This window comes from Schistocerca americana, chromosome 2 (genome assembly GCF_021461395.2).
Source record: "Schistocerca americana isolate TAMUIC-IGC-003095 chromosome 2, iqSchAmer2.1, whole genome shotgun sequence".
Classification (NCBI taxonomy): Eukaryota; Metazoa; Arthropoda; class Insecta; order Orthoptera; family Acrididae; genus Schistocerca; species Schistocerca americana.
The window spans coordinates 1025776652-1025795078 of record NC_060120.1 but is presented as its reverse complement, the minus strand read 5'-3'; the positions used below and the strand labels follow the sequence as shown (position 1 = coordinate 1025795078).

General features: G+C 47.9%; 1 protein-coding gene across 3 annotated transcripts in view; it reads right to left on the bottom strand.

Moving 5' to 3' along the window:
- LOC124596407 (PRL-1 phosphatase) overlaps positions 1-18427 on the bottom strand; it is a 627938-nt gene that overhangs the window by 106829 nt on the left and 502682 nt on the right. Inside the window, exon 1 of one of the 3 annotated variants that reach the window (XM_047135538.1) lies at positions 25-146. The exons of the other annotated variants lie outside the window; for them this stretch is intronic. The gene's annotated coding sequence lies outside the window, so the exon portion shown is untranslated. Of the gene's footprint in view, positions 1-24; positions 147-18427 lie in introns of those variants that run through there. 3 annotated transcript variants of the gene reach the window in all.

Here is an 18427-nt window from a genome sequence, read left to right as displayed (position 1 = left end):
GAGGAGCGAGCAGCTAGTACTGACCTGCTGCGCGCTTCCAGAACGCTTCATATCAGGCTGAAGGCTGACTGCGGCAGGCCGCCGGGGCGACGCAGTTCTCGACGAGATATCGGCGGTGTGGCGCGGAAAGTTCTCGTTGGCTGACGAACCGTGCGATAGGCTCCCGCAGTCCAATGCCAGCGCGGAGAGGAGGTATCAGGAAGCGCAAAGACCGCGTGACGTCAGCCGGCGCCCTACGTCACTCGCGCCTTGCGCAACCTCCGTGTCGGATTGCCTGTACGCGCGCAACCAGATGTGATTTGAATCGAAGGCAGATTGCCTCACGGATGGAACTCCACTGTACCGTAAGCTGTAGCGGCTGATGGAGCTTGGAAGTCGGAATGGGGTCTTACATTTCCAACGTCGCCGCTACGGGATCCTCCCCTATCTCTCTCTCCCCCCCGTTTCTATTACACATTCAAATAAGCTGTATCTCAAATTAGTGAGGACTGTAATGGTACTTGAATTACGCAACCATTACGGCACCTCACTCCAACCTCACGATACCAGCAATATTCTACTGTGTTTCTGTAAAACAGTTAACATATTTCTGTGACAACAGTCAGATTTGATTTCATTAATGTACAGGTACTTTGATACATCGATACGTTTATATTGCAATGATATTATTCTTATGTGTATTCTTTCTTTTGGCACTATGATCTTTGACGTACTTGTAACTGATTTTTGGGCGCGTAAGCGGTTATTAGAGAGTCAAGTCTTGGTCGTCATGTTGAAAAGACGCAAATTGTAGTCAGTTTATGAAATGTGAACTTTAACAGTGAGGAAGATATTTTCAAGTATGTTTCATAATGTTGCAACAAAAGTAATAAAAAAGAAGTGTACCTTAAATTCGGAGTGCTGATTACTTTTTCACATCACCATTGTCTTAACTTGCAAAAGTTTAATCTTCAAGAATGGTTTATGAAACATCTATAAAACTTTTGAATATCGCAGAATAACACCTAGGCCTCTTTGCATCCGAGCTCTTGGAATCATCACTACCTAGATTTTCGACGACTGAGCCATGAATTCACAACGAGACCAGCGTGGGAAACACAAAAAGCTGAGCGCCTAATTTATCCATTATTTCAAGAAATAATCTTATTAACTGTGCTCTAATGACACCTGCCACATAATATAACTTTGTTGTTGCCCGAAAATGCAATATTTAGCACCGTGAGCAACACTACAATCGTAATTAATTGTTGACCTTTGTTGTGGTAGGGTTGTTAGAGGATGAAGGGCTAAATTTCAGCAGTAATGTGGAAGCCCTTCTTCCGAGTAATATACGGAAATCAACACGGATTTTGAAAGTAATGCTAGTGCAAAACTTTACTTGACGTTTTCTCCCACGATACACAGATCATCATGAATTAAGAGCAACACAGATTCAATATTCCAACATTTCCGGAAAGCATCTGGCAGAGAGCCACACTGCAAACTCGACGAACGTACAAGCAAATGGAACACGTTCCCAGGTATGTGAACGGCTCGAAGATTACAATCGCACCAAAAAGTATTGGCACACGTGCATATTTATCGTTGCTGGTTACAAACGCCGCATCTTCCGGTACACAGCACATGTGTGTGCTACCTCACATACCAGACGTTACAATTCTGCCCACGGTGCCTACCATCAACGAAGAAACGCGGTGTTAAGGGCAAACATGTATCTCCTCTGCACACAAAAAGTATTGACACAGCGTGGCTTCCCGGTATATTGCTGAGTTTTCACGTACCGGAACGCCATCTGCTGACGCAATAGACACTACGGGTTGTTGACGGCCCAGTCGCTAGTATGTTGCTGTATTGCGCGATAGTAGTCAGCATGGGGCCGAAGAAGAAGGAACATTCAGTGGCGTTGCGTGAGAGAGTGGTATTGTTCCAGTCACAAGGGAGAAGCTATCGACAAATCTGAGCAGAGGTGTGTTAGCTACACCACGGTATGAGCCATCATTCAGAAATATAAAGAGGCTGAAACAACAGTGAATAAGTGTCGCCCTGGACGCCCAAAAGTGCTTACAACCCGAGAGCGTCGCCGTATCATCACACTTGCTCGGAAGGAACCTGCTACAAGTGCAGCTGAGGTTGTTCAGACAACGTCCGACAAGACAGTTAATGTTCAAACTATACGAAATGTGTTGAATGAGGCTGATATGCATGGACGTTCTTCCAGGAAAAAGCCATACATATCGGTAATTAACCGGCAGAAACGGCTGCAGTTTGCCAAGGACTACATCATCAAACCGATGGAGTTTTGAAACACTGTGATATTTAGCGACGAATCGAAGTTCAGTGTGTTCGAATTCGATGCAAGAAAGTAAGTTTGGCGCAAGCCGAATACGCACCTCGGCATCAAACACATGCATCCCACAGTCAAACAAGGTGGGGGCGGTCTCATGGTCCGGGGCTGTATGGCGGCGTCCGGCGTTGGCAGTCTAGCTGTAATCCACGGTACAATGGGTCATATGAGATACATCGATGTGTTGCGCGGTAATTTACACGCTAGTGCACAGACATTGGGTCTTACTGGTGTGTGTCACTTCCAGCAAGACAACGACCCAAAACATACCCCCATGAAAACCCCGGAGTGGTTACTGTACACTGCCCCCAGAAGGGTTCTAACACCATCTCAGAGCCCTGATTTGAACCCCATTGAGAACCTGTGGGCTCATCTTGACACACGAGTCAGAAGAAGGCTTCCGAGCGGTAAAAACGACTTGGAGAAAGTGCTCCTGGAGGAATGGTCGAAAATTACCCCTAATATCACCTGGAATTTAATACAAAGCATTCCTAGGAGTTTACGTGCTGTTATAGGTGTTAAAGGGATGGACACTAGCTATTACAAGGTGAACATTAATGAAGAAAACGATCACAATGTCCGATCCACACGTGTGTGGCAATACTTTTTTGGATGCAGAAGAGCGATGTTTATTTTCGTAACACTGTATATTACTTTACGGACAGCTGATTTTGACATATCTGTAACCTACGTAATGTAAGGTGGCACGTGTCTGGGTTCTGTTCTGAAATATATGTTTCGTTTACCTACAACCACTAAAATGTAACTGTGCTAATACTTTCTAGTGCGACTGTTGGTAACAGAGTCCAGTGCGTTGGCCTGGCCGGCGAGTGTTCATCGAAGACGGGAGTATCGTCAGGAGTGTACCAGGGAGGTGTCATAGGCCCCTCTTGTTCTCTGTATGCATAATCGATCTGACGAAAGAGGTGAGCAGGAATGTGAAAGTGTCTGCTGATGATGCTGTAGTGTACGGGGAGGTGTCATCGTTGAGTTACTGTAGGAGGATACAGGATGACGACACGGCAGGATTTCTATTTCGCATCATAAATGACAGCTTGCTCTAAATTTTGAGAAAACTAAGTTAATATAGATGAATGGGAATGTGCGAACACAGTATTAGTGGCGTCCTGCTTGACATAGTCGTGTCGATTGAAACAACTAAGCGTAACGATGCAAAGCGAGGTGTAAAGGAACGAGCGTATGGGGTTGGCTGTAGGGAAGGCGCCAGAACAACTTTGATTTATTGGGAGAATTCTGGGAAAGTGTACCTCATATATGAAGGAGACCCTTAGAGAATAACTGTGCGACAACTCCGTGACTACTATTTGTCGCCTCCAGATCGAATTAAACCGAGTCATCGAGGCAATACAATTCAGTGGCGTGCTGTTTGATATGTCACTGGTACGTTCGATCAGTCTCCTTGATATCTAATCGGAGTCCCCAGAGGGAAGAACGATCTCTTCGCAAACTATTTGAGGGTAGGGAACCGGTATTTGCGACAGACTGCCATCGACATACATCGGGTAAGCACTTTGAAGACAAGGTAAGAGAAATTAGAACTCATACGGAAGCGTGTCGACAACCGTTTTCCATAGCTCCATTTACGAGTGAAACACGAAACCCAGTGACTAATAGTGGTACGTTCTGGTACAAGGTACCCTCCGTCATGCACTGTGTACTGGTTTGCTGTCTCCAATGTTACACCTCTTGCAGAAAATATATTAACTAGACGGGGATTTGTTGGGATATTATTTCGTAATAAAGTGCAATAACTGATTTGCACCGAGACTTTTTTAAGTGGTTTATAATCTACGTGTAATTCTCAGAATATGTAGTGATTTTCGAGATGGTAATTGTATTTGGACCAAACAGCACAAATTGCGAGACTGCGAGTGGAAGGAACAGCTTTGATAATTCTAACACTGAAAAACACGCACTTCCGGCGGGTCATCCTGAGTATGCCGGTGTTTTCGATGTGGTGGTGAAGTTGCGACCTAGTAACTCAAAGTGCCGGGAGCATAGCGAGCACAATTGTTATATACAGTCACGATTGCCATCTAACCATCAGCGACGCTCTCCAGACATTTTGCAACATTCTGCAATCTTCAGCAAATTCCGACAGGCTTTGCCTTGACGCCTGAGAGCATGGTTACAATGTAACTGCACGTTCCGCTTGATAGCGTGTCCTACACAATGACGTCACGTATCTTCACACACAGGTAACGTCATGATGGCGTGTATCAAACTCGTCTGTCCCACTGGTTCCACCATCTTACGCAATCAGTCAACATCACTCATTGCGAAGCTAACCTGTGATTTTCATATTTTTCTTGGAAACATCGATGTTCAGCGTACGGCATGGAAAGTCTTATGATTTCTGGTTATAGACACATCACCCAGTAACAATTTAGTGTCATACATGCATATTTCATACATTTACATGTCTTAATTCTGACTTCTGCTAAAGTTTCTCCGAGGAAAGAGGAAGATGAGGATGAGAATGTAATGCTCCGCCGATGATGTCCTTGCATACATATCACAAGTTCGCATTGGACAACGGAGAGGAAGAAAATAAAATGCCACTCTTTCGGAGAACGATCCCAACATTCGACTTAACATGCAGTATGTTTCCGTGAAGTAAGACTTCAGGGATCGAGGGGAACAAATTCATCACTGAGATACGAAACCCCGGAGAAAACGAAACCCCGGAGAGAACAGTCTGAAATAAGGATGCGAAAATGTTATGCAGTAACTTTTTGAGTGGAACACGAGAACCTACGAACCATCGTTCGTATATTACGATGTAATTAAAGGTAAGGGTGAGTGGGGACACGAAACTTTACTGCTTCGGTACAGACGGCGTGGTTTGTACACTGATGTGATCAGTTTAAAAAAATCATGCCGTCATTCAAAAACTTCACGTTTCCTTACACGCGCCTGGATGTTAATCGTTCTCTGCAAATTCTCCAAAATTTAGGTAATAATTTAATGACGAAACAGCTGTCAGACCACCAATAATCTACGCAGTTGAAGCGACACTGACTATGAAAGGAGAGCTAGAAAAATTAGAAAACATCGAAAGAATTATCCTAAAAAGTGTCTAGGTACCAAAAGCACCAGTGAATCAGAAAACAGATTAAGATATACACTACTGGCCATTAAAATTGCCACACCACAAAGATGACGTGCTACAGATGCGAAATTTAACCGACAGGAAAAAGATGCTGTGATATCCAATTGATTAGGTTTTCAGAGCATTCACACAAGGTTTGAGCCGGTGGCGACACCTACAACGTGCTGACATGAGGAATGTTTCCAACCGATTTCTCATACACAAACAGCAGTTGACCGGCGTTGCCTGATGAAACGTTGTTGTGACGCCTCGTGTAAGGAGGAGAAATGCGTACCATTACGTTTCCGACTTCGATAAAGGTCGTATTGTAGCCTATCGCGATTGCGGTTTATCGTATTGCGACATTGCTGCTCGCGCTGGTCGAGATCCAATGGCTGTTAGCAGAATATGGAATCGGTGGGTTCAGGAGGGTAATACGGAACGCCGTGCTGGATCCCAACGGCCTCGTATCACTAGAAGTCGAGATGACGGGCATCTTATCCGCATGGCTGTAACGGATCGTGCAGCTACGTCTCGATCCCTGAGTCAACAGATGGGGGACGTTTGCAAGACAACAACCATCTGCACCAACAGTTTGACGACGTTTGCAGCAGCATGGACTATTAGCCCGGAGACCATGGCTGCGGTTACCCTTGACGCTGCATCACAGACACGAGCGCCTGCGATGGTGTACTCTACGACGAACCTGGATGAATCAGGGTTCTGCTTACTGCATCATGGTCGCATCCGTGTCTGGCGACATCGTGGAGAACGCACATTGGAAGCGTGTATCCGTCATCGCCACACTAGCGTGATGGTATGGGTTGCCATTGGTTACAAGTCTCGGTCACCTCTTGTTCGCGTTGACGGCACTTTGAACAGTGGACGTTACATTTCAAATGTGTTGCGACCCGTGGCTCTACCCTTCATTCGATCCCTGCGAAATCCTACATTTCAGCAGGATAATGTATGATCGCATGTTGCAGGTCCTGTACGGGCCTTTCTGGATACAGAAAATGTTCGACTGCTGCCCTGGCCAGCACATTCTCCAGATCAATTGAAAACGTCTGGAGAATGGTGGCCGAGCAAGTGGCTCGTCACAATACGCCAGTCACTACTCTTGATGAACTGTGGTATCGTGTTGAAGCTGCATGGGCAGATGTACCTGTACACGGCATACAAGCTCTGTTTGACTCAATGCCCAGGCGTATCAAGGCCGTTATTACGGCCAGAGGTGGTTGTTCTGGATACTGATTTCTCAGGATCTATGCACCCAAATTGCGTGAAAATGTAATCACATGTCAGTTCTAGTATAATATATTTGTCCAATGAATACCCGTTTATCATCTGCATTTCTTCTTGGTGTGGCAATTTTAATGGCCAGTAGTGTAGTATAGGGCCATATCTGGAAGTCGAAAAGCTGAAGATGTAATGAGAAAAAGGGGAGTAGAATTGCACGGACCCATGTGCAGGATATGCAGAATGACTAAACAATTCCGTAATTTACAAAACAATTACAAATCCAAAATTACATGGTGAAAAGCACTACGAAGAGATATCGATAATGTGGAAGTCGACGTGGACACAATTAAGGCAGTCTTTCAGCGGGTGGGGGAGGGAGGGGAGAAGGGGGCAGAAGGAGACACAGACACAGACACACACACACACACACACACACACACACACACACACACACACACACACACACACACACACACGACAGACCGAGACAGAGAGCGCTATTTTGATGGTCCGGAGGCTCAGCACGATCATTTCGGAAACTGCGCGACTTGTCGGGTGCTCGAGGAGTGCTGTTGCGTCTTCAGCACACGGCAAAACCGAGGTGTAACAACGTCCAGACGACGGGGTTTTGCGCGGCCACCCAATCCCATGTCGTCTGGACGTGGTTTCACCCTGGTTTTCCAACGTGTTGAAGACAACAGTGCTCCTCAAACACGCGCCACCCCTTACTACAGACGCCGGTCATCGTAGGCTGGGCAGACTGCTACACGAGGACAAGCGGTGAAATGTAGCAGAATTAACATCAGACTTAAATGCTGGGCATAGTACAAGGATGTCTGAACGCACAGTATCCCGAACACTTCAGAAGATGGGATTCCGCAGCCGACGACCCACGCATGTGCCAACTGTGGTGTCACCGCCAGACACCACACTTGCTAGGTGGTAGCCTTTAAATCGGCCGCGGTCCATTAGTATACGTCTGACCCGCGTGTCGCCACTGTCAGTAATTGCAGACCGAGCGCCACCACACGGCTGGTCTAGAGAGACGTACTAGCACTCGCCCCAGTTGTACAGCCGACTTTGCAAGGAACGGTTCACTGACAACTACGCTCTCATTTGCCGAGACGATAGTTAGCATAGCCTTCAGCTACATTTGCTACGACCTAGCAAGGCGCCGTATTCAATTGATATTGAGATTCTATTAATGTATCATCAAGAGCGATGTTCTACAAATGTGGATTAAAGTTAAGTATTCCAGAAGCTACGTACTTTTCTTTATAGCATTCATTACTTATCCTGTTTCAGACCTCACGCCAGCCTGCGTGAGTTTAAGCGCGTGCCTTTCGGCTTCCTCTCATTGTGTCTAGGCTGTCTTGTCTAGACACAACACCAACGTTAAGACAACGACATCGGCAATTACGACTGAAATGGGTACGTGACCATAGGCGCCGGAGTTGACGCAGTGGCAGAGCGTTGCATAGTCTGATGAACCGCGATACCTTCTTCATCATGGCGATAGGAGAGCGCGAATCCGTCGTCTTCCAGGGCAACAGCTCCATTTCACCTGTACTGCGAAACGGAGACAAGCGGGCGACTGCTCCATTAGGCTCTGGGGAACATGAACATGGGCATCCGTGGATCCAGTGAAGATTGTGCCATGGAGTATCACGTACACCCCATCATGACGATCATGTTTCCCGACGACAGAGGCATTTTTCAATAAGATACAGTGGTCCGAGGAATACAGTGGCGAGTTCCATTTGATGCGCTGGCCGCCCAACTCTCCAGATCTGATCCAGACGAACAAGTCAGGGATGTGTCCGAAGGTGGCATCAGAGCTCATCCCCCCCTCCCGGAATTTACGGGAATTGGGTGACTCGTGTGTGCAGATGTGGTGTCAGCTCCGTCCAGCGACCTACGAAGGCCTCACTGCTTCCAAGAAACACGACGCGTCGCCGTCGTTACCCGTGCCAAAGGTGGACATACGGGCTATTTGGTAGGTGGTCGATGTTCTGGTTGAACAGTTTATAGACGTTAAGTGAGATTCAACTCTTATACGGCTAGAGTGAATCCATAGCGCGGAAATTCAACATACTGAGCCGCCAGAGGGACGGCGTGGCAATGACCGCAGTCCAAGTGTCTGCGGCGGTTGTTGCGTGGTGAGGCGCGGGCGCCACAGAGCGGAGTCAACAATAGCCGCGGACCCTGGCGGCACGGCACGTCGGGGCCTGCGCAAGGCGCTTTATTTCGGGGCGTTGGGCTACACACGCACCGGCCCAATCCGGGCTGCCTACCAGTGCTAATCTTAGACGCGACCAGCTTCGCGATACGCTGCAACGCCCCCACCATCGAGCTGGTGGGGGGAGGGGGGGGGGGAGTGCTGAAAACACTCGACGAGAAGGCTGTCTGGCAGCGAAAGAAAGTCAGCTGGTCACTGCGTGCCAAAACACGACGCACTGGAATCCTTTCGCGACCTTTTGTAACAGACAGAGCACGGGTCGAAGTCTCTGCAACGGTCCAGCCCGGTCCCCGTACAGAGAGAGGGAGTAAAAAATTTACACTGCGCTTCCAGTCTCGGGTTGTAATTACGTAGTTTTGCGCCGTAATAAATGTTGATGCTCTTCACGCGTATACAGCCAGATTTCATCGTCCTGACAACACGATATTTCGAGAGTCCAACTGGCCACCATCTTCAGGTGAAATTGCAGGTACACAATGATGTCGTAATTGAGGTAACATCGGATACAGCGGCTCCTTTGTACCCCGGGAACCAGCCGCAGCGCGTGGGTGAGAAACGAAAAGGCTGCCCTCTGGAAGCGAAAAATTGCAGCACCGCCGGCGGTAGAAACTAACAGGAGAAATGAATCGTAAATTAAGAAGCAGCCGCTCGAAAACCTGGCCGTTGTTGTTTTGTATCTGATAATATAGTATTCTACATCGTCCTTAGAGGAAAACCTTTATCTCCAAAAATAACGTCATCGGATAATCGTGTTTCGATGGATTTCTTAAGTAAACAATCCCAGTAACGGGAAGCCGCGACAATAATTAGACTCCATTTAAATGACGTATTATGCCCTTCACTGAGAACGTTTTGCGGCGGCAGATTTAATACGCTGGAGGAATCGTGTCTGCCGATGTTCCCCACATCGGTCATGAACCGTACGAAATGTATCCAATGTAAGCCTTTCCGAAATTTCAGAAATTTTATGTACTCCAGGCATCCTCAATCACAAATCGTTTTTAACGTATCCGAGAAGGACTCTACTTTTGGCCAAAGGCAAAAGGACATTCTTTCAATCTTATTCTCTGAGGATTCTCGAAAATTTCGAAGAATTACTCCCCATAAAGCGTAAAAGAGCATCTAATTTACAGGTGTCCATTGGTGGTCTACTTGGTACTCTAAATCTAAAAACGCTAACAAGTTTATGATCAACATATTCATTTTGCCTGGAAACAATCTTAAGATAGTCCACTTGCTGCGTAAGACGATCAGAATCTGAAATACACTCCTGGAAATTGAAATAAGAACACCGTGAATTCATTATCCCAGGAAGGGGAAACTTTATTGACACATTCCTGGGGTCAGATACATCACATGATCACACTGACAGAACCACAGGCACATAGACACAGGCAACAGAGCATGCACAATGTCGGCACTAGTACAGTGTATATCCACCTTTCGCAGCAATGCAGGCTGCTATTCTCCCATGGAGACGATCGTAGAGATGCTGCATGTCCTGTGGAACGGCTTGCCATGCCATTTCCACCTGGCGCCTCAGTTGGACCAGCGTTCGTGCTGGACGTGCAGACCGCGTGAGACGACGCTTCATCCAGTCCCAAACATGCTCAATGGGGGACAGATCCGGAGATCTTGCTGGCCAGGGTAGTTGACTTACACCGTCTAGAGCACGTTGGGTGGCACGGGATACATGCGGACGTGCATTCTCCTGTTGGAACAGCAAGTTCCCTTGCCGGTCTAGGAATGGTAGAACGATGGGTTCGATGAGGGTTTGGATGTACCGTGCACTATTCAGTGTCCCCTCGACGATCACCAGTGGTGTACGGCCAGTGTAGGAGATCGCTCCCCACACCATGATGCCGGGTGTTGGCCCTGTGTGCCTCGGTCGTATGCAGTCCTGATTGTGGCGCTCACCTGCACGGCGCCAAACACGCATACGACCATCATTGGCACCAAGGCAGAAGCGACTCTCATCGCTGAAGACGACACGTCTCAATTCGTCCCTCCATTCACGCCAGTCGCGACACCACTGGAGGCGGGCTGCACGATGTTGGGGCGTGAGCGGAAAACGGCCTAACGGTGTGCGGGACCGTAGCCCAGCTTCATGGAGACGGTTGCGAATGGTCCTCGCCGATACCCCAGGAGCAACAGTGTCCCTAATTTGCTGGGAAGTGGCGGTGCGGTCCCCTACGGCACTGCGTAGGATCCTACGGTCTTGGCGTGCATCCGTGCGTCGCTGCGGTCCGGTCCCAGGTCGACGGGCACGTGCACCTTCCGCCGACCACTGGCGACAACATCGATGTACTGTGGAGACCTCACGCCCCACGTGTTTAGCAATTCGGCGGTACGTCCACCCGGCCTCCCGCATGCCCACTATACGCCCTCGCTCAAAGTCCGTCAACTGCACATACGGTTCACGTCCACGCTGTCGCGGCATGCTACCAGTGTTAAAGACTGCGATGGAGCTCCGTATGCCACGGCAAACTGGCTGACACTGACGGCGGCGGTGCACAAATGCTGCGCAGCTAGCGCCATTCGACGGCCAACACCGCGGTTCCTGGTGTGTCTGCTGTGCCGTGCGTGTGATCATTGCTTGTACAGCCCTCTCGCAGTGTCCGGAGCAAGTATGGTGGGTCTGACACACCGGTGTCAATGTGTTCTTTTTTCCATTTCCAGGAGTGTAGATCAAGCTGTGTTGATCAGTGTACGTACACTGAAGCGCCAACGAAACTGGTACAGTACACATACAGACATATGTAAACAGGCAGGATACGGCGCTGCAGCCGACAACGCCTATATAAGACAGCAAGTGTCTGGCGCAGTTATTAGATCGGCTACTGCTGCTACAATGGCGGGTTATCAATATTTAAGCGAGTTTGAACGTGGTGCTACAATCGGTGCACGAGCGATGGACACAGCATCTCCGAGGTAGCGATGAAGTGCGGATTTTCCCGTACCACCATTTCATGAGTGTTGGCAAAACATCAAATCTCCAACATCGCCGTGGCCGGAAAAAGATCCTGCAAGAACGGGACCAATGACGACTGAACAGAATCATTCAACGTGACAGAAGTGCAACCCATCCGCAGACTGCTGTAGATTTCACGCTGGGGCATTAAGTGTCAGCGTGCAAACCATTCAACGAAACGATCATCGATATGGGCTTTTGGAACCGAAGGCCCACTCGTGTACCCCTGATGTCTGCACGACACAAAGCTTTACGCCTCGCCTCTGAGCGTGTACACCGAAATTGGACTGTTCATGACTGGAAACCTGTTGCCTGGTCGGACGAGTCTCGTTTCAAATCTTATCGAGCCGATAGATGTGTATGGGTATGGAGACAACCTCGTGAATCCGTGGACCTTCATGTCAGCAGGGGACTGTTCAAGCTGGTGGAGGCTCTGTAATGGTGTGGGGCGCGCGTGCAGTCGGAGTAATATGGGACCCCTGATTCGTCTAGATCCGACTGACATGTGAGACGTACGTCAGAATCCTGTCTGATCGCCTGCATCCATTTACGTCCATTGTGCATTCCAACGGACTTGGGCAATTCCAGCAGGACAATGCGACACGTCCAGAGTTGCTACAGAGTTGCTCCAGGAACACTCTCCTGAGTTTAAACATTTCCGCTGCCAACCAAAATCTCCATACATAAACATTATTGAGCATATCTGGGGTGCCTTGTGACGTGCTGTTCGGAAGAGATCTCCACCTTCTCGTCCCCTTGCGGATTTGTGGACAGTCTTGCAGGAGTCCTGGTGTCAGTTCACTCCAGCAGACGTAAGTCCATCCCACGTCGCGTTGCGGCACTTCTGCATACTCGCGGGGGCCCTACACGATATTAGGCAGGGATACTAGTTTTTTGGTTGTTCAGTGTGTAACTCCCTTGCGCTGATTATGTGTATCAGAGCTAGTAGCATGGAGGTAGCGGTCCGTATGCGTAGATTCATGGTATACAATGTGTCCCAAAGTCCAATTTTCTTTTTCGTGTACTAAAACAACTAAAACGTTAATTTGCCATCCTCTTCAATCTCCAGCGAATATATGATGCTTGGATGAAGGCATTGAAAATGATCTAATAACCGAAGAAGAGCTTCCATTCCATCCACATATCTCAAAAAGTACGAGGATTCAAGAGAAGATGTACCGAGCGCGGTGTCTTCAAATTCTTCCATAAGAGCGGCGGCAATAGGGTAAAGAGGACTCCCATTTGCCACACTGACAGATTGTTCACAAAATGTATTATTAAATAAAACATATGCTGATGTCAATAAATGGCGACAGTTGAGCTGTTTCGCAATCCAAAAACTGACCAATTAGCAGCTAGGACTCTTCCAAAGCTCCCTGAGGAAAAAGTGGCAACAAAACTGGTTGGAAGAGCAAATGTTCCAAGACAGAGACTTAAATCGTTGAATAAAATCGATCCAGTTGCGTATATGGTGTTCGCATTTACCCCCTCATGAGGGCTAAGAACAGAAGCAAGGTATTTGGCCCCAAGTCCAAGTAAGAGAGTCCAAATTGCTGACGATCATAGGAGAATTTGAGGTTTATAAAGCTAGGGTAAACCAAGGGGTATCGATGTTACCGGAGTTCCGGCGTGATTGTGCACCTGCAGTCCCAGCTGAACATGGCGGCTAGTTGGACCGTCGAAATATTGTGTCGTCAGGACGATGAAATACGGCTGCATATCCCTGAAGAGCACAAAGACTCGTGTTGGTTATGCAATTAGAAGTTCAATGTTAGTAGGCTGAGGGCTGACGCTGAATTTAATTCGCTTGATTTGCATTAAAAGCAATTATCCCAGGCCATTTGTAAGCACAGATAGCTTGCCTGAGAATTGACTGTAAAATGGTGGGGACTGATGTATTTCTGAGTTCACGTATCAGTTAACTCGTGCATTCCTCAAAAATTGGTGTAGAACTGCCGAAGAACCAGCAGCCGTTGGTTTCAAAAACCGACGCCAAGGTGACCGTTGCGCGGCCTCTGCGACGGCTACTCGCTTGGCGCCATTCCATTAACGCCAACCTGCGCGTGGGCGGGCCGAACAGCCCTCGGCTGAAGGTCTAAGCGACTGTCGGCGTTCCCGCCCCCGCTGGCAGCAGAGACCTTTTTACTCTCGGGGGAAGCATAGAATGTGCGAAGACTCGATTTTACGAAATTACGGAGAGGGGCCCTCTCGGCTTCAGTTCGTTGCAGTGCGTGGTTGGCCCAGGGCGTGGCAGTACAACGTGGGTTGTATTTCGTGAAGTGCAATCGCACGCTATAGTTGGAGTCATGCACGACGGCGGTTTAGTTTAGGCTCGCACTGCGCACCTACGTCACGCATTCTCCGACAGCCAATCAGCGTTCAGTAATGTTATAAGCCCATTGCTCTGAGTGCCGTAGTTAATGTGAGCATTAAACGTGATCGTATCTAATTGTTTAGTGAATTTTTATTCCATTTGTTGCGAGTTGTCATCGCTGATGTTGGTGGTAAGTGATACATTCCGCACATGCAAGGGGGAGACATTACTTGGAGGATATACGCCTTCTACAAGCGTAAAGCATGCGCATGCGCTTACCCCAACTGTCGCTTGGAATAGTCAACAATGCAAGCCTCGTCCATGCCTGGACATGCGTGAACCGTCATCGTTCGTGGCTGAGACTATCGTATCCGCCATTTTGCGCTTCATTTGTTCTTTTCGACCGCCATGGAAGCAACCAGCCACAGTTACTCTCAGGTTTTATAGGCATTCGAGATAGAAGGCTCACAACAAAGACACTGTGTTTAAGATGCAAATATTCGATTTGCACCGCGAGATATCAGCCTCAAGGTTTCATTAATTTTAATCTTTTTTTCTCTGTAGTGCAGCCCCTCGCCGTGGTGTGCTCGCAACGTTTTTCCACTCATGGCTCTTTACCGAAACTTTAGATTCGAATCTTGGAGCTCATCTTATTGAAGCTGCATGACAACGCACTTGGGAGTGGAACACTTACACATGAAAAATAGTTTTGCTTCACTCCGGTTCCCAGAACTCTGGAAGATAGACGTTGACTGTGGATGTTTTATCACAGACACAGTCCCTTTCACTGTTCAGAGATGTCACTAGACCCGCCCGAAGATGTAAACAACCACGCATGAGCAACGCATGTTAGACGCAGGGGCTCCGACAGCCGATCAGTTCCAGTCATTTCACCAGGAAGGAGGTACACGGCTGGTGTTGTCTGTAGTTCAACCATGCCTAGACGGTCAATACCGCGGTTAGATCGCGTCCGCATTGTTACTTTGTGCCAGGAAGGGCTCTCAACAAGGGAAGTGTCCAGGCGTCCCGGAGTGAACCAAAGCGATGTTGTTCGGACATGGAAGAGATACAGAGAGCGGATTGTGGCTCGGAGGAACCCTGGCAGCAACGCTACCATGTTCAATAACGCTCTTCGTGCAGCCACAGGACGTCGTATTACGACTCTAACTGTCCGCAATAGGCTGCATGATGCGCAACTTCATTCCCAACGTCCATGGCGAGATCCATCTTTGAAAGCACGACACCGTGCAGCGCGGTTTAGATGGGCTCAACAACATGCCAAACGGACCGGTCAGGATTGGCGTCACGTTCTCTTCACCGATGAGTGTCGCATTGCCTTCAACTACACAATCCTCGGAGACGTGTTTGGAGGCAATCCGGTCAGGCTGAACGCCTTAGACACACTGTCCAGTGAGTGTAACAAGGTGGAGGTTCCCTGATGTTTTGGGGTGATAATATGTGGGGCCGACGTACGCCGCTGGTGGTCATGGAAGGCGCCGTAACGGCTGTACGATATGTGAATGCCATCCTCCTACCGATAGTGCAACCGTATCGGCAGAACATTGGCGAGGCTTTCGTCTTCATGGACGACAATTCGCGCCCCCATCGTGCACATCTTGTGACTGACTTCCTTCAGGATATCGACATCGCCCGACTAGAGTGCCCAACATGTTCTCCAGACATGAACCCTATCGAACATGCCTGGGGCAGGTTGAAAAGGGCTGTTTATGGACGAGGTGACCCACCAACCACTGAGGGATCTACGCCGAATCGCCTTAGTTGGACCAACAGTGCCTTGATGAACTTGTGGATAGTATGCCACGACGAATACAGGCACGCATCAATGCAAGAGGACGTGCTACTGGGTATTAGAGGTACCTGTGTGTACAGCAATCTGGACCACCACATCTGAAGGTCTCGCTGTATGGTGGTACAACATACAATGTGTGGTTTTCATGAGCAATAGAAAGGGCGGAAACGATGTTTATGTTGATCTCTACTCCAATTTTCTGTACCGGTTCCGGAACCCTCGGAACCGAGGTGATGCAAAACGTTTTCTGGCTTGTGTAGTTGTCTTTGTGTTTTTAGTATCTTTCCATGTCCTTGTTGCTTAGCCCATAGCAAGCCTGACATTGCCTGTGTAGTCCGGAATTGAACTGGCTAGTTAGTCACCTTGTAACTGCCTCTCATTTGTGTGTGCTTACCAGAGTACCTCTTCTTTTCTTTCAGCTGTCACTGGTTATTAGTCTCTCTTCATAAACCAATTTCAATAAGCAACCTACATCCGTGCAGGAAGTGAAGGAGAATCCGACGTCATCACACTCCGGAGAGCACCAGATCAGTTGAGGTGGTTCTACTCTGATGGCAGGGAAGACTGTGACGATGCTGATTGGTTTGTGGGGGCGCTCGACTCGCGGTTATCATTGCCCGTACAGATTCCCAACCTTTACCCAGTCCAATCTCGCCACTTGCACGAATGATGATGAAATGGTGAGGACAACACAAACACCCAGTTCCTGGGTGCGGAAAATCCCCAACCCGGCCGAGAATCGACCCAGAATCCCGTGATCTAGAGGCAACAACGATAGCCACTAGCACACGAGCTGCGGACAGGGAAGACGGTGAAAGGCGGAACTCATTTCTTTCATTTCGATCCCTCCGAGGCCAAAATAAAAGAGTAAGTTACACTTTGCACCTTTCTTCTGAAATTTAATTCTATAGAACATCAGATTTTGTTTTCACTAACTACGGAAAGCTGTATTAACCTGAACGGGCGAAGAAAGAAACGGCAGGTTCGTGTGACGTTTTATAACACACAGTACTAACTATAGCAACAAACGATGGAAAGGTACGGCGAAAGGTCTTCGCCTATACTGCATCTATACTATGCAACCCACATCTCGGTATGTGGCGGAGGGTACCTCTCGTACCATATTCATTTTCGCTCCTTCTCTGCTACTTTCGCGAAAAGCACGTAGGAAGAACGAGTCATTATAAGCTTCAGTAGATGCTCTGATTCCTGATTTTTGTTTTGTTTTTGTTTCTTGTCCTGGTCGTCTCTCGAGACGCACGTGGTAGAAAGTAATGCGTTGTCCGACTGTTTCGAAAGTATACCGCCATATTTCAACAGTGAACCTATAATGCAGAACAGTTCCTTTGTAGCGACTGCTCCTGAAATCTCTGTAATGCTTCCGAGAAGGAACGTGCCGCTTTTCGTCGGATCTTTTCTATCTTGTTAATCTTACTTGCTAATGGTCTCAGACTCATTGGCACTACTCAAGAACCGGTCAAACCAGTATTTTGTAAGCCACTCCTTTCGTGGATGAATTACACATCCTTAAAATTCTCCAGGGAGTATACAGCCTGCCATCTGCTTTCCCTATAATTAGTTTTGCCTGGAAACTCCTCTTTAGGCTACTCCGGACAAATTATCGTTAGTAGTGAGTTTTCGGCAATGGCGTTGTATAACAGTAATGGTTCTCTTCGCCTATTTATGCGTAGTATGTTAAATTTCATTAACTTCAGCTTCAGTTACCTGTACCTTCACCGATCCTCCACGGTTATTCCTGCATTTCGCTTCAGTCTCCTGACGTCACCTTTTTTGCAAGAAGCCTCTCTTAGTTTTCGGCGTTACCATTTACGTCATTTATACATAATTTAAACAATAACTGTCCTAGAACACTGACGCACAGAACTGCTGCTATTACGTCTATTTCGTTCCGTTAAGAGTATCGTATTGCTTTCTCTTCTATGAAGACATGACTCCAGTTACAAACATGCTCCGATATTCGGTGAGATCATTCCATTGGAATGGGTTTATGGGGTTAAAGGGACCAAACTACGACGTCATTGATCGCTCCATCCTATATGCATCATGCCAGAAATAACTGTAATGCAGGTACTACACTATTGGCCATTAAAATTTCTACACCACGAAAATGACGTGCTACAGACGCGAAATTTAACCGACAGGAAGAAGATGCTGTGATATGCAAATCATTAGCTTTTCAGAGGATTCACAGAAGGTTGGCGCCGGTGGCGACACCTACAACGTCCTGACATGAAGAAAGTGTACAACCGATTTCTCATACACAAACAGCAGTTGACCGGCGTTGCCTGGTGAAACGTCGTTGTGATGCATCGTGTAATGAGGAGAAATGCGTACCATCACGTTTCCGACTTTGATAAAGGTCGGATTGTAGCCT